This window comes from Hylobates moloch, unplaced genomic scaffold (genome assembly GCF_009828535.3).
Source record: "Hylobates moloch isolate HMO894 unplaced genomic scaffold, HMol_V3 SCAFFOLD_5, whole genome shotgun sequence".
NCBI classification, from domain to species: domain Eukaryota; kingdom Metazoa; phylum Chordata; class Mammalia; order Primates; family Hylobatidae; genus Hylobates; species Hylobates moloch.
Window position 1 is genome coordinate 25,175,572 of NW_026652280.1, and position 14,633 is coordinate 25,190,204.

Genomic DNA, 14,633 nt, shown 5'->3' on the forward strand with positions numbered 1-14,633 from the left:
TCACACCTGTAATCCCAGCACTTTGGGAAGCCACGGTGGGTGGATCATTTGAGGTCAGGAGTCCATGACCAGCCTGGCCAACATAGAGAAATCCCAACTCTACTAAAAATATAAAAATTAGCAGGGCATGGTGGTGTATGCCTGTAATCCCGGCTACTTGGGAGGCTGAGGTGTGAAAATCACTTGAACCTGGGAGGCGGAGGTTGCAGTGAACTGAGTTCACGCCACAGCACTCCAGCCTGGGTAAGAGGGTGAGGCTCTGTCTCAAAAAAATAAATAAATAAAATAAACTGCAAACAAAAATCCAGTGCAGATTAGGTCTAAACAAATTATTTTTTACTTAAGACAGTGTCCCCCAAATTGAAAATTACCAGCTTCAGAATCATAATAAAGTATCCTTGAATTCACATTTACAGGCAGCATTGCCAATAGACAAACCATATGCTTCTCAAACACAGGGATGACTATTTGTCAAGTATAAATAGATGATGGTGTGATTAATAAAATCCAAATAAATTTAAAGATGGTATTGAATTTATAATCAGTTTATCATTAAATATTTTCTCAGCTAATGTAAAATAAGTATTAATGAGTTCTTGAAAATGTTGGCATTATTAAAAGTATCTCATGCCAATGAAAAGATTGAGAATTGCTAGTCTAGGGTTCTTTATAAACTCTGCAGAGGAGGTTTGAGTTTCTGGGTTCCAGTGCCTTAATAAGTATATATGTAGGCTAACCTCTTTACTTCCTTTCAGAAAGATTATCAACAAAAATACTTGCAATGTATTAAGTTTTACTGATGAACATGACAAGAATGGACTTACATTTGGAGTAATACATTTGAAGTAATAAAAGGAAAGTAAACAGCTATATACACACATGCTAAAGTCCATATAAAAATCTATTAATTTAATTTATTGGGTCTCCTCCATAGATCTGCTCATCTACAGAGTGTACTGAAACTTTCCCTTAGCACAAAGTTAACTGAGCCCCTCAGGCTGCTTCGAACCTGCTTTCCCGCCTCCACTTTGTAAAGAGCTCCAAGTTCATTAACCAAGTGGTCCTTCTTTAACAGCAATAACAACAAATGGGAAGAATAGATAGGAACTCATCAGCAACTCTAAGGCAGGTTGATTACCTGGTGCTCCTTAAACTGGGGGCTCTTGTTAAATTCACTTTGCTTCCTGAAGAAAGCTGGGTCTGCCTGTAGCCTAGATATAATCGTCCATGTCAAGGGTTTGCAGCTGATAGTGTAAACCAAAAGAAGATACATCAGCATCTACTACTCAGATCCCTGCAGAGGTCTTACAACTGTCAAGGCATTTGCAATACTGCACGGTACTTGGCTACCTACACAGCTGTGACCTCCTGCAAATGGTCACCTTGTATACCAGTTTTGCCTTGCCACGGGGAGCTCACCTTTTCAACTCTGAGCGGTAGGGAGAGTCTGATAACTAGAAGGACTGAAGCATCTCAAACTTTCTTTAGAAGGGACCTCTGTCCTACGGGGGAGGTGATTCTCCTTAAGGATGGAGCAGGACCATCCGTCTTCCCATGAGCAGGACCTAGAGACAAAAAGCCTTCTCAGAACTCCATGCCCAGAGGCTGCCAAGTAATTGGTCCTGGTGCTCTGCAGCCAGAGACTGATGGCCTCTCTGCTGGGGCCAGTAATCACCGTCTGCCGGGCCTGGATGACCAGTGGGCTGGGTCTGATGCTGTCTGCCTTTGTCCCCTATATGGCTGTCACTGTCCTTCTCTTTCTTCCCCCCACTCCTCTCTGACATTACCTCTCTTTCTCACTCTGCCTCTCAATTTCTGTGTGTGTATGTGCACATGCGTGTCTACCTTTCTCACTGAGTGTTTCTTCCTGTGTCTAGGTGTGCACACGTCTGTGCACATCTGCCTGTGAATCTCTGTCTTGTCTGCATGTGTGTCTATGTTTGTGTGAGTTTGTCTTTATGTCTGTCTGTCCTTATGTCTGTCTTTCTTTCTCCTGTGTATAGGTCTGTCTGTATGTAGACATGTGTGTGTCTGTGTGTCTTTCCTTCTATCTCTCTGTCTCTCTACGGGTCTCTGTCCCTCTTTCTGTGCATGTCTGTGTGTCTCCAATTTGTGTATGGCTGTGTTGTTTCTTTCTCTTTGTGTCACTCCCTTTTCATGTCTGTTTCTCTGCGTCTTTCTCTTTATTGGGCCTGTATGTCTGTGTGTGTATGTGTGTCTCTTCCTCTCTGTGCATCTCTCCATGTATCTCTCTCTGTGTGTCTCTGTCCCTCTGTATGTGTGTGACTCTGTGTTTCTCTCTGGGTATATGTTCCCTCTCTCTCTCTGCCTGTCTGTCCTCCTTCCCTCCTTTTTCCCTTCACACTCCTGATGCAAAACACATCCCCATCAGAAGCACTTCCAAGCATCACTTACTCTGATGGGGGTTGGGGGCTGGGGGACTATCCTCCATCAAGGTGCAAATCAGGCATTCCTGAGGGTAGGTGAGGAGTGAAGAACTTCCTTCTACCCCCCAAATTCTGATTCATTTATTTCTTTCCTGTTGCAAGTCGATTCTTGTTTCCTTTCATTTAAAAACTCCATATTTCTATTCTCTTTTTAAAAGATTTTTACTCCCTAATTTGGGATTTGTATTTAATGGTTTTCAGTTGTCATTTTCACCTTTTATAATTTTAAGCTTTAATTTGTTGGTATTAGCCTTTCATGTCACATTAAATCTTGTTTATTTTGCCTCCATATTAATTTTGATTTTTAATATTTTACCTTTGTCATATTTTGCACATACATAACATTTTTATTCTAATCATTTTTCTATTCTCTTTTCTTATTCTTCACTTTTTAAACTTTAACTTGCTATCTTTGAGTTTTCCCTTATTTTCTTACTTATATTTTATTTGATCTCATTTTGCTTTATGATTTGTTCTTATAATGGCTATTGAGAATGATGACCAAGAGGGTGGCAGTAGCAGTGAGACCCACACCGAAATTCGGGATCACCAGAATCCTTCTTCCCTGCCACCCCCTACCAATAACATCTACAGCCAACTTTCCACTCTTTCTCATATAGCTCTCCATAAACCTCTCGCCAGGTAGGCCCAGGAAGGTTTTGAGACCCAGGTGCTAGAATTAGCCAGTCTCCCTCAAAGAATGGAGGGGGTCATCCTGGGAAATGAGTGTCACCAGGATCAGATCCACCTTTGGGCTTAGGCCCTGTTAAGGAGACTGCAGAATTCATCTGTGCTTCTCCGTGGAGGCCTTGTTGGGTCTCCTTGTAGGAAGAACCACAGCCAAGAGAAATGCCTGTCTGTTCCCGGACTCACCCCAGGGAGTCTGCCCAATCAGACTGTTTTACTTCCCACCCAGTCTCAAAAGGCAACCTAGTCCTAAGAATTTTTAAAATATAAATTCCACAATGTATCTCCGTTTCTCAAACCCATCATTTCATCTCATCAAGGAGCCCAGGGGTGAATTTTTTTTAAGCAAGTAATTATTTAATGCAGTGAACAATTTATCTTAGTCTGTTTTGTATACACAGGTCATCATAGATTTCTCAAAGAATGAAAGGGAAGAAATGCTACTTCACTACTCTTGAAGTTTCTCTTCATATAGAATAAACTCCATTTCTCTCTCTCTCTCTTTTTTTTTCTCTCCCCACCCTTTACCCCTCAAGTATACTTGAAAAGAGTAAGTTGGGCATGCTCACTTCGTCTCCTCCCTCTTTTTGCTTGGGAGCTGGCAAACCTTCCAAGAGCATGCACTTTTACTTTATGCCATAAGATATACAAAGACCTGCCTCAACACGGGAGGCCTATCCAATTCTGGGGACCACTATTAGGAAACCCACCTACCCACAATATTAGTACATTCCCTAATACCTGATTTATTACTAATAAAAGTGACTTGGATCTCTATATATTGACTTTTTGATCTTTCAGGGTTCAAAATTTGGAGCATTAAGAGAGAATGTGATATATTGGATCCCTTTATAAACAGATGAGAAGACTATTTGATTCTGCTGTTCACATGTTGATTCATCTGGTTTATTTATTCACTCATTTAATACACATTTACTGAAGGCTCCCTTTGGTCCAGACACATTGCTTAGCAGAATATTGTGCAGAACACTGACACTTGGCAATCTCTCTCAAGCTGACTTATTCTCACCTGGTCTTCAGGGTTGAAGGCAAGAATGAAAAGCAAATCCTAATTACATGTGCTCTTAATGTAATGCGGGGTTCCAATAGTGAAAAATATCACATCTCCAGTGTGAGTGTTGAATTCTATGGTACCCTGAGTGCCAATAATCTCCACCTAAGGAAGAAAAAACTGTCTATTTAACTTTAAGCAAATAAAATGTACACTTGTTGTCTTGGTGAAATTATTGATCATACCCTTTTGACTCTCCAGAGAGCCTAATTTGGATGATCAATTATATGGATACCATCAGAAGATCCAATTCATTATTCAATCAAATATTCATTAAGAATAAGTATTAACAGTGAAGAACAGGTGAATAAAAGCACATGGTTATACATGAACTCCTTAGTAAGGGTAAGAGTGGAAGGTAGAGGCCATCCTTCACTCCTTCACATAAAATCTCCTAGCCCCACAAAAATCAAAAGATATTAAAGTAAATGCTCCTTAAAATGTATTAGTGAGTTCAATACACAGAGTATCATGAAAAAGGGCATCAATTGCCATGTTTTAATTAAGGGTTACAAATTATGTTCCCTAACACAACAGGCAGAAGATTTACATTTCAGTGTTTTACTACCCCCATGACTTCCTCTGCACTTGCTTGGCAAAAATCATCCTTCTGGGATAGCAACATCCTAACAATCTTCCTTAAAAGGGTTAAAGACTAAATGTGTACACAAATGCTCACACACAAACATGACAAAATGAAGTCTAATCCTTGAAAAATCACAAAGCCCTTTTCCGATTCATTATAGTTTTCACTTCTAAAAACATAAAACAAGACTTTCGCTACGATGACATAATGAGTAAATTCCAGTCTGGTTTTAGTTCTTTCTTTCAAGAGGGAGAAAGGTACAGGCTTCTTAGAGCTAAGCCCATTCCATCTGTGTATACTATTGTTGATTTCCCCAGGGAAATCCATGAAACTCTGGAAGAACCACCGTCAAATCATTATAGAAACATGCTACACAGCTTGTTTTTTCTTATGGTACCCATATAATTGATCATCCAAACTAGGTTTTCTGGAGAGTTAAAGATGGTGATCAATAATTTCACCAAGACAACAAGTATACATCGGGGTACCCTGGACAAACTGGAATATGGCCACCCTAACTGATACTCCATGTCTCCCCAGCTACTCACATTCACAGTGCACTGAGAGGCAATCTGTTATTTCACACTCTCCCAAGGGCGGCACCTTCCACTATGCATTACCTGAGGATGCAAAACTGAAAACCTAATAGCAAGTGTTCCAGACTTTCCATCATGGTGATAACATCTTTACCACTTCTGAAATATTCTTAGCCTCTTTTCATGCACATCTTGAATCTTTCTGTCTCATTAAACTCAGAAACTACCTTGCAGGATCTTCATGGTTTCCTCTGTAGCAACTGTGCCCAGAAAGCCATTAGGACTGAGTCATTTTATGTTATTAACAACTGAAGCAAAACGAAAAATTCCTCCCATTTGCTTCTTTTTGCATTAAAAAGTAAATCCCCTCCCAAAAAAATTGTTTAGAGATAAATTACCTTTCCACATCCACTTAACACATAGTGCATTTCATTTGCATTAAAATGAAAATGTGGCTGTCATAATCCATTATAATTCTGTTACAAATTCTGAGTGCACTAAAGGTGAGGGCATTTTGATACTTACAAAAGAAAAAGGAAAAAGAAACCCCATTAGCCAATATCTTACATAGCGACTTAGCAATTCATACAATCATAATAATAATTAACATTTATGCAGCCCTCACCAAGAACGTGCAATTTTCTATGTCTTTTACATTTATTATGTCACTTCTTCCTCACAACAACCTTATAACGTCAGTGGCATTATTCTCCCCACTTTACAAATGATGGAATTCAAATCTAAGTTGGTTGAGGAATTTACCTAGGTCCTCACAGCTAAGAAATGGCAATGATATAATATAACCAGTTGAGCATTTAAAAACAAATGAAAAGAGAACTCTCACAGGCATCCAGTCTTTTCATTAATATAATTATCTATATCAGAAAAGTTTAGTTCCTAAATCCACACTGAAGCCTCAATCAACCATTGAAAACATGATTGCATTATCTGCAGCAAATTTCTTCCCATAGAAAGAACGGGTGAGTTTATGACTTTTGAGAGATACAAATTATAGCAAGTTTTCTATTAATTATATCATAATCTTTCTGCCAATACATTACAGTTTCCTATGGAAGACTAAAATTAAAGGAAATAAATTAAAGGAAATAAAAAACAACTCAATTTCAACAAGACTTTGTCATTAGGAAGAATATAAGATGTACTTTTGAGTCCATTATCCAACTTTTATTATATATACATATTAGTCAATTTTCCCTGGACTTAGCTGACTGCTGCCCTAGAAACACAAATACTCATGCTCTCTTTGTGTCATAACTTCAGGGTGATATGTGTTTTCAGATATGGTACATAATACATACCTTCAGGGTGATACGTGTTTTCAGATATGGTACCTATCTTAAGTTACCTGGAAGCAAGGTCTCAGTTACAGAAAAAAACACATCATCAACATTCAAAGTCTGAAGTTCATCATGTGTGGAAAAGGAAAGCAAGAAAAAACAATCTTCATTCCCCACATTCTTTATCCAGTATAGTATATTTTTAGGGAAGAAGATTACTTGGCCAGCTATAACATTGTACGTGTAACTACTTCACCATCATCATCAACCACCCCAATCTATGCTGTTCCCTAAAATATAAGCAGAAAAACATAACCAACATCATTTTGAAGCAATGTTTCTCAACATCTTTTCATTACTTTCCCTTTAAGGTATGCTTTTAGACTCTGTTTCTATTACCACCCTATGCAATTTTAATACCGTACATATACTGTAGATCAGTATACCGTATAAATCCATTGTTTATATACTCTATGCATATCTATTCTTTATACATAAAAAGGGTAAGACTTTTGTCTCCCTCAAAAGCTGTTGCCCCCTTGGGGGCAATATCACCTCCTATTAAGATTGCATGTTTTATACTTTGGGAGGCCAAGGCAGGTGGATTACCTAAGGTCAGAAGTTCGAGAACAGCCTGGCCAACATGGTGAAGCCTCGTCTCTACTACAAATACAAAATTAGCCAGCCATGGTGGCTCATGCCTATAATCCCAGCTACTTGGGAGGCTGAGGCAGGAGAATCACTTGAACCCGGGAGGCGGAAGTTGCAGTGAGTGGAGACTGTGCCACTCCACTCCAACCTGGGCAACAAGAGCGAAACTCTGTCTCAGAAAACAAAACAAAAACAAAGACTGCAGATTTTAAAGTTTAAAAAGACCGAAGCCACTTGGGGAGGATGTGTGCATGTTCTTAGTTGGTTGTACAGGTACAAATGTATGTGTTTGTGTGTATGTATGCATACAGATATGTGTGTGCTTTCCAGATAAGAAAAAGTCTGCATACAATTTTAACAATAACAGCTAACGTGTAGTGCCTTTACTATATGTCAGGTGTTCATGTGATCACTTTACTTGATTCAGCTTGATTATTCCTTACATCAATCCTATGAAGCATGGTAATATTATTATCCCTATTTTACAAAAAAGAAAACTATGGAGGGAACTTATTTTCCCAAGATTACTCAGCTAATCAATGTGAAAGCCGAGATTTGGACCTAAGCACTCTGGCTCCAAAGTCTATACTTTTTATTCATACTAAACCATATTTTGATTCTGCTTCTATAAAATTCTATACTGTCTCATTCTCTAATCTGTTCCTCAGCATTACCCTGTGAGGTAGGCAGAGAAGATACCATTATTTCTGTTTTACCAGAGACTCATGGTCACATAGTGGAGCAGCCACAGGGGCGGATGAAAAAGAAGTTTTCGTTCTGTCTACATAGACATGCATAACTCAAATCCAGATGGGTATTATATATACAGGGGAAAGGTGGCCCTCTAAAGAGCATGCTCTTCATCCACAAGCAGGGAGCAGCAACAATATGTACCTATTCATATCAGGGCACCAATTACTCCAGATACAGAGCAGAGATAGCATGGGAGTCAATGACTTTGTGGTGAAGCCAGGCACACCAGTCAGCTTGCCCACCCTACTCTCAGAGTCCCTTCCAAAGCTTCCATGAAGACACTCAGAAGCAGAAGCAATCTCCCTGGACGACTGGAATAGAGGGACTTCTTCACATCCTGTTGCTTAGTTTCTTACCCTGATTGTGAGAAACAGTAATCCCACAATTTTCTGGGTATCTAGAGAATATTCAACTCCACATAGCTCACATTATGAACTGTCAGGACTGCCTGAACAACCTCCTCAGGCTGAGCTGGGTCCCAGGGCCTATTTTCAACTAGAGAAGGCTCCAGATCAATTTCCCTAGCTTGAAGTTTCTTTTTAGGGGTCTCGCCCCAGGAAAGTCTACTGAGCTGCCTTTTCTTTTTCCTACTGCTCTGCCACTGCTCAGTCAAGGCCATGAAAATGAATGTTTTAGACATTATCCTCTTTTACATATTTTGTCTATGTGGAAAAAGACAAGAAGTCAGAAAACATGAGCTTTGTCCCTGTGAATCCAATGACTACAGTTTATCTTTAGAAAACCCAACTAATCTCTCTGACTTCCTGTTCTCTTATAAGAAAAAAAAGAATAGTTTGTCTCATATAAAGGAAACTCTAATCTCTCTCTCTGTTATAAATTCTAAAATTGAATGCATTGTCCGAGAATAAAAAAGAGGGCTTTATTAACTACAACAAAAACATCACATAAAATTGGCTCTGCATCTTTAACTAGATCACCAGGGAAAGACCAAACTCTGAAAGCTCTGTGAGGGCTCAGTCACTACTGCTTCCCCAGTGTCTGGAATGCAGAAGGAAACCAATAAATACTTTTGGGAATTAATGAATTATTTGGAATTCAAGTAAGGACACTCATTTTACCTCCAGCTATCTCTGTTTCACTAGACTTCAAGAACATTCTGAAAAGTCTGAACCACAAAAGGGCATCCAATTGGCCTGGTCTTAGAGACTCCAGACTGACTGAACACGGCAAACTACTTTGTTATTCTGGTTGCTGTTATTTTCCTTAGAGAAAAGCTGCTGTTTCTTTGATCATTAGATCAGAGCTGCCGGTTTTAGCTTTGGCTCAGAGGACCAAACAGTGATCTTATTTTAACAATAGTGTGTGAAAAATGATTTCATACTGAAGAAAAGAGTTCAAAGTGATGCCGAAAATAATTTAAACAAACAGACTAATGCTTAAAGGCACTGCTAATTAATCTAGTTGAATATATAGCCAAAGCCTGAATGTTTGTCTATCTCTTAGTTAGTTAAGCAGATTTTGTAACAACTAAAATAATACTCTCAGGACAAAAAACATAGATGCTTAAGAGGATAGTGTGGGCAAACTAGTTATACCTGAGCAAGACAGTCATGTTCATAGGCGTTGAAGTGCCAGTGAAGGGCCTGGAGGCCATTGCTTTTTATCCTAAGGGTCCCCAGAGTCATTTGTGATCTCTGACTGTTCAAGCTGGCGCCAAAGGCCTCTTCTTCATTTCTGAGATAGTCTTTGACATTGTTCCTGTACCGGGCCCACTGGATTGTACCACCAAGGAAGTCAAACGCCTGGAAAACCATAAACAAGCCACCATAAGCATGGAGGCCACCTCCTAAGAGCATGGGGCCTATAGAGTAAGAAGGAGGCAAAAGGGAAAAGGCAATGGTGGTGAGGTGAGTTTTGGAGTCCCAGAAAGGAAGAGGAGGAATAGGTCTGTAAGAGTCCAGGAATGGCAATAGTAACACATGCAGTGCTATCAGTCTAGACCCTGTTAGACATTTAAAGAGACACCTAGGGTGGCAAGAGAATAGGGGAATTTCCATTTGTCCATGTGCAATTCTCTACTCTAGTCAGACATGGAACTATCTACTGAAGAACATTTCTGTCCGAGGTCAACATCAACGCAACTCTCCCCTCTTCTCTATCTCTCACCTTCCTTCATCCTGGCTCACAGTTCATCCCTTCCAATAGAGAAGCTTAGTAAACATGCAATGAGAAGGTGGTTTTAAAGTTGCCATTAAGAATAATTATTTTTCCTAAGGTGTGTGATTCATACTTTAGATTTAGGTAAATGATTAAGAAACTGAAATTCTGGATCAATAGCTTTTGATAACTATGGGAATCATTGTTTGCAGAGGCCAGGCTTCAGGTTTGAAATGAATGTCTGCATGAGTTGCTAATATAGACCAAGGAGAGCATCAGCACTCCTACTGCTGTGGTAATGATGCAGGCCAAAAGACACACCAGGAAAATGCTCACCCGTGACCATAGCCTCTTCTTTTCCTAGGGAAAATTAGAAAGCCATTATTCTCTGCTTAAGACACATTAGAAATATTGCCTCCTTTCTCGGTTCTTAAATTTTTCTTTATACTAACTTCAACTAAAATTCACCGACAAACATGATGAAAGGAGTTATTTTTTAAAATATACTTAAAATGTATGTTTTAATTATTTCATGTTAAATCAGGACATGATCAGAGCAGGTGGTACTACATTTCTTAAGATGATAGCTGGCTTAAAGAGTCTTTCCTGAGCTCTGTGTTAAGGGTCTTAAGGGGAACTAGTCTCAAGATATAAACACCGAAATGCTGCATTGTAAAGAATACTAAAGATTCCAGCTTAGCTTCTATGTCTCATTTTCCTGATGAGGAAATTGAAGCCCAGGGGGGAGCAATGACTTGTGGAAAGCCACACTATTATCTGTAATTGTAGGTGTAGAAAGAGTTTCTCCTGATTCCTCCGTTATTCTACTAAATCAAAGTACTATCACTGCATATCATTTCAGGATCATTAAATTATCTTTTTTGTTTTAGAAATCGAGTCTCGCTGTGTTGCCCAGGCTGGCCTCAAACTCCTGGCTCAAGAGATCCTCCTGCCTCAGCCTCCCAAGTAGCTGGGACTATATAAGTGCACAACACCAAACCAGATCATTAAAATGTAATACTTATGATCCAGCATTCTCAAAGGAAAGCTTACATTTACACACAACTGTAAGGTCACATTTACATTTTTAAAAGAAAATGATAGCATATAACTTTATATATCTAAGAGTAATGCTTTGCTAGGCATTAGTATTTCTTCCTTAATCACTGGCCTTGATCAGTGTTTCTCAAACTTTTTTTTTACTACATTCACATCAAGAAATACATTTCACCCTGTGATCCAGTACATGTACAGATATACATGCACAAACACACACATATACATACACACTACTGAAACAAAAGTTTCACAAAACAGTATTTGTTATTGTATTAATTTTAAAATGGCAATTCAAATCCACAATATTGATTTCATGACTAATGGATTACAACTTGGAGTTTGAAAACCTCCTGGATCCCTTTAAATAGAAGATAGGAAAAATTATTATTCTGCCTCCCCAAATTGATAAAGCAAACACTAAAAGAAGGACAATGAAAAACCAGCTGAACAAATAAATAAATAAATAAACAAGTTTCCCCTTTTAACTTGTCTGAAGCTCACTGATTGGCATGATTAAAGACATTGCCCCTAGAAAATCCCAGTTAAGAGGCATATATTTTACCTGGTGATAAAAGCCATTAAGCTGAAAGCACTCATTAATACTATAAGCAACAATTCAAAGGGAGTTGGGCCATTAAAGAGCTAAATGGGTGTGAGTTTAGAGTTTATGAGAGGGGGCAAATCGAGAAATGTTCATAAGAGGAGATGCTATCTTTCTGAAGAGGGTCACTTAAGAAGAACTGATCTAAAAAGGGGTTCTTGCCTGAGCTCTGCATAAGGTCTTGGAGGGAACTAATCACAAGATATAAATCCCCACCTTACCATTCTAGAGATAGTGTTTATTGTCCCCATAGACAAACTATTCTGTGTTGCATCTTCACGCATTTCAAATGCTGAGCTGTCCGTTGGCTAAAAGGAACAATCAATTCACTGAAAAAGAAAGGAGGGGAGAGGAAAAGATAGCTCTAGCAAACTGGGAGATCCCAGAGGAGAACAATGAGGATTCCTAAGTAAGGGCATACTTGCATAGAGCTGAAAGTGAAGGACATGGAATAAGGAAACTATCTATTCAATCATAATCTTGGATTTAAAAAAAATCCTTGCAAGAATTGCCAAATGAAAGACCAATAAAACACTTCGTTTGGTCCCCAACTCTTTGCCCACTGATGACACATATAGAGATAGTAACAATAATAACTCACACTTATCTCCTTCTCTTACTATGTGCTAAGTACTGTCCTGAGTGTTTTACAAACATTATGTGATATCATTCTTACAGTGGTTATCAGGTGCTATTATTATTTCCATTTTACAGAAGAGGAAGCTGAGGTATAGGGAGGTGTGGTAACTGCCCCAAATCACAGACAGAGCCAGTTTAGTGTTGGAGCAAAGCACCTTTTGTCATAATATTCTTCCATGACATTGGTTCTTTTTGGCATCTGATGGTGGGGGCTTAGCCTAGTAAACTCTTTTTTTTTACTCAAATAAGTCTTATTTCTTAATAATGTAGTTTTCCTAACAGTTTATGAAATAATCCTGTTACCTAAAAGTTACTCTTTACATAAAATTCATTTTGCATCTTTTTTCTTGTGATGAATGGTGGCTGAGTAATCTAAAAACCCCTAATATAATCCACAAAACAGTCAGCCACACTTCTTTCCTTCATACCTTTGTACCTTTACTCCTTCAATAAACATGATGGGTGCCTACTATATTCCAGGCTGTACGCCACTCCTGTACAACATTAAGAGAATTTTGAGTAGCTCATAATTTAGGAGAAGAGGCAGAAAAGAAAGCAAATAACTACAACAAAATGTGCTAAGTGTTATGTAGAAATATATACAAAGTCCTGTGAGTATACAGAAGACTGGTTGTATCTGAGAAAGTAAGAAGGCAAGTCTTCACTGAAATTGCAACTGTGAGCTGAGCCTTCACATCCCAACATGGCCACACTAGGTGGGCACACTTAGTCAATTACATTCTAGTCCAAATTTCTGACTTGTCTCTAAGTGGCTCTATGACAGACCATATGGTAAGAATGTAGACCATATCTGTATCGGGCAGCCTAGGCTCCAAGAAAGGCTGCACGTTAATCTATGATCAAGTGATGGAGAGATGACCTTGGGGCTTTCCTACCGTATTTGATCAAATCTAAAATACACATTTTTCCACATTTTAATATCTCTGAAAATGAGATATGTTTTAAAATGAGTGGTCTTTTTGACTCCATGAAATATAGTGTGACCACTTTTCTTTGGTCTTATCTGAGAATAGTACTATGTGAATCTTCAAAACAAGTTTTACACAACTTCACCATTTACTGTTCTTTCTTGGAAATGTGAAAATGCAGCCTTCTGTCATAAGCATTATCTGGGGGCTGTGCTTAGCATTCATTTAAATGGCAAGACAAACAAATCATTAACTAAACTACACTAAAACCCACTGAAGCACTGAATCAGAGAAAGCTGCAGCTGGATAAGGTCATTTTGATCTTTCTTTTTTTGAGACGGAGTTTCGCTGTTGTTGCCTAGGCTGGAGTGTAGTGGCGCAATCTCGGCTTACTGCAACCTCCACCTCCCAGGTTCAAGTGATTCTCCTGCCTCAGCCTCCTGAGTAGTCAGGACTATAGGCACGTGCCACCATGCCCAGATAATTTTTGTGTTTTTAGTAGAGATGAGGTTTCACCATGTTGGCCAGGATGGTCTCGATCTCTTGAGCTTGCGATCCACCTGCCTCGGCTCCCAAAGTGCTGGAATTACAGGTGTGAGCCACTGTGCCCGGCTGAACTTTGCAGATAAGGAGCCCAAAGAGGCTAAGGATTTTCCCCAAGGTAACAGAGTAAGTCACTGGCAGAGCCAAAACGAAAGCCCAGCTCTCCCACTGAGTCAGCCAGAGCTTTCCCTACAATTTCTATTTGCTGCAGGAGAACTTCATGCCTTTGATATACATGTAAATGGTTCATGGTGAATTGAAGCCATATAGCTGAAAGCAGGAATATTTTTGAAATCATTTAAATGCACATGAAGGTAATTCTATGGTGTAGTGCAGAGGACTCTTGCACCACCACCAATAAAGGGGACACCAGTTCTTCACATAAACCAGAGAAATGCAGTGAGTTCTTTAGACCACTCAGAAATGCTCGGCAGGCTGCTAAGAAAATAGGCAGAATTGTAAACTGAACCAGATTCTACAATAGGAGCCAAATCACTAAGCAAGTGCCAGATGTATAGAAAGAATAGAAAACTGGTGACCCTACTTAGATTTCCTTGTAACTTATCCAATCACCCACCTAATAATTACCTTTAAACAAGAGCCATACTACTTATATACTGTGGCCATGGACAAATGTGGACTAATGCCTCAAAATCGGGAAGAACAATTAACAAATACATGTCCAATACTTCTGTTTTCACTTTAATGTTTAAA

General features: G+C 39.1%; 1 pseudogene; it reads right to left on the reverse strand.

The window, feature by feature from the left end:
• Nucleotides 1–1,120: 1,120 nt before the first annotated feature.
• LOC116467783 (uncharacterized) lies at nucleotides 1,121–12,904 on the reverse strand (annotated as a pseudogene).
• Between the last annotated feature and the right edge of the window lie 1,729 nt (nucleotides 12,905–14,633).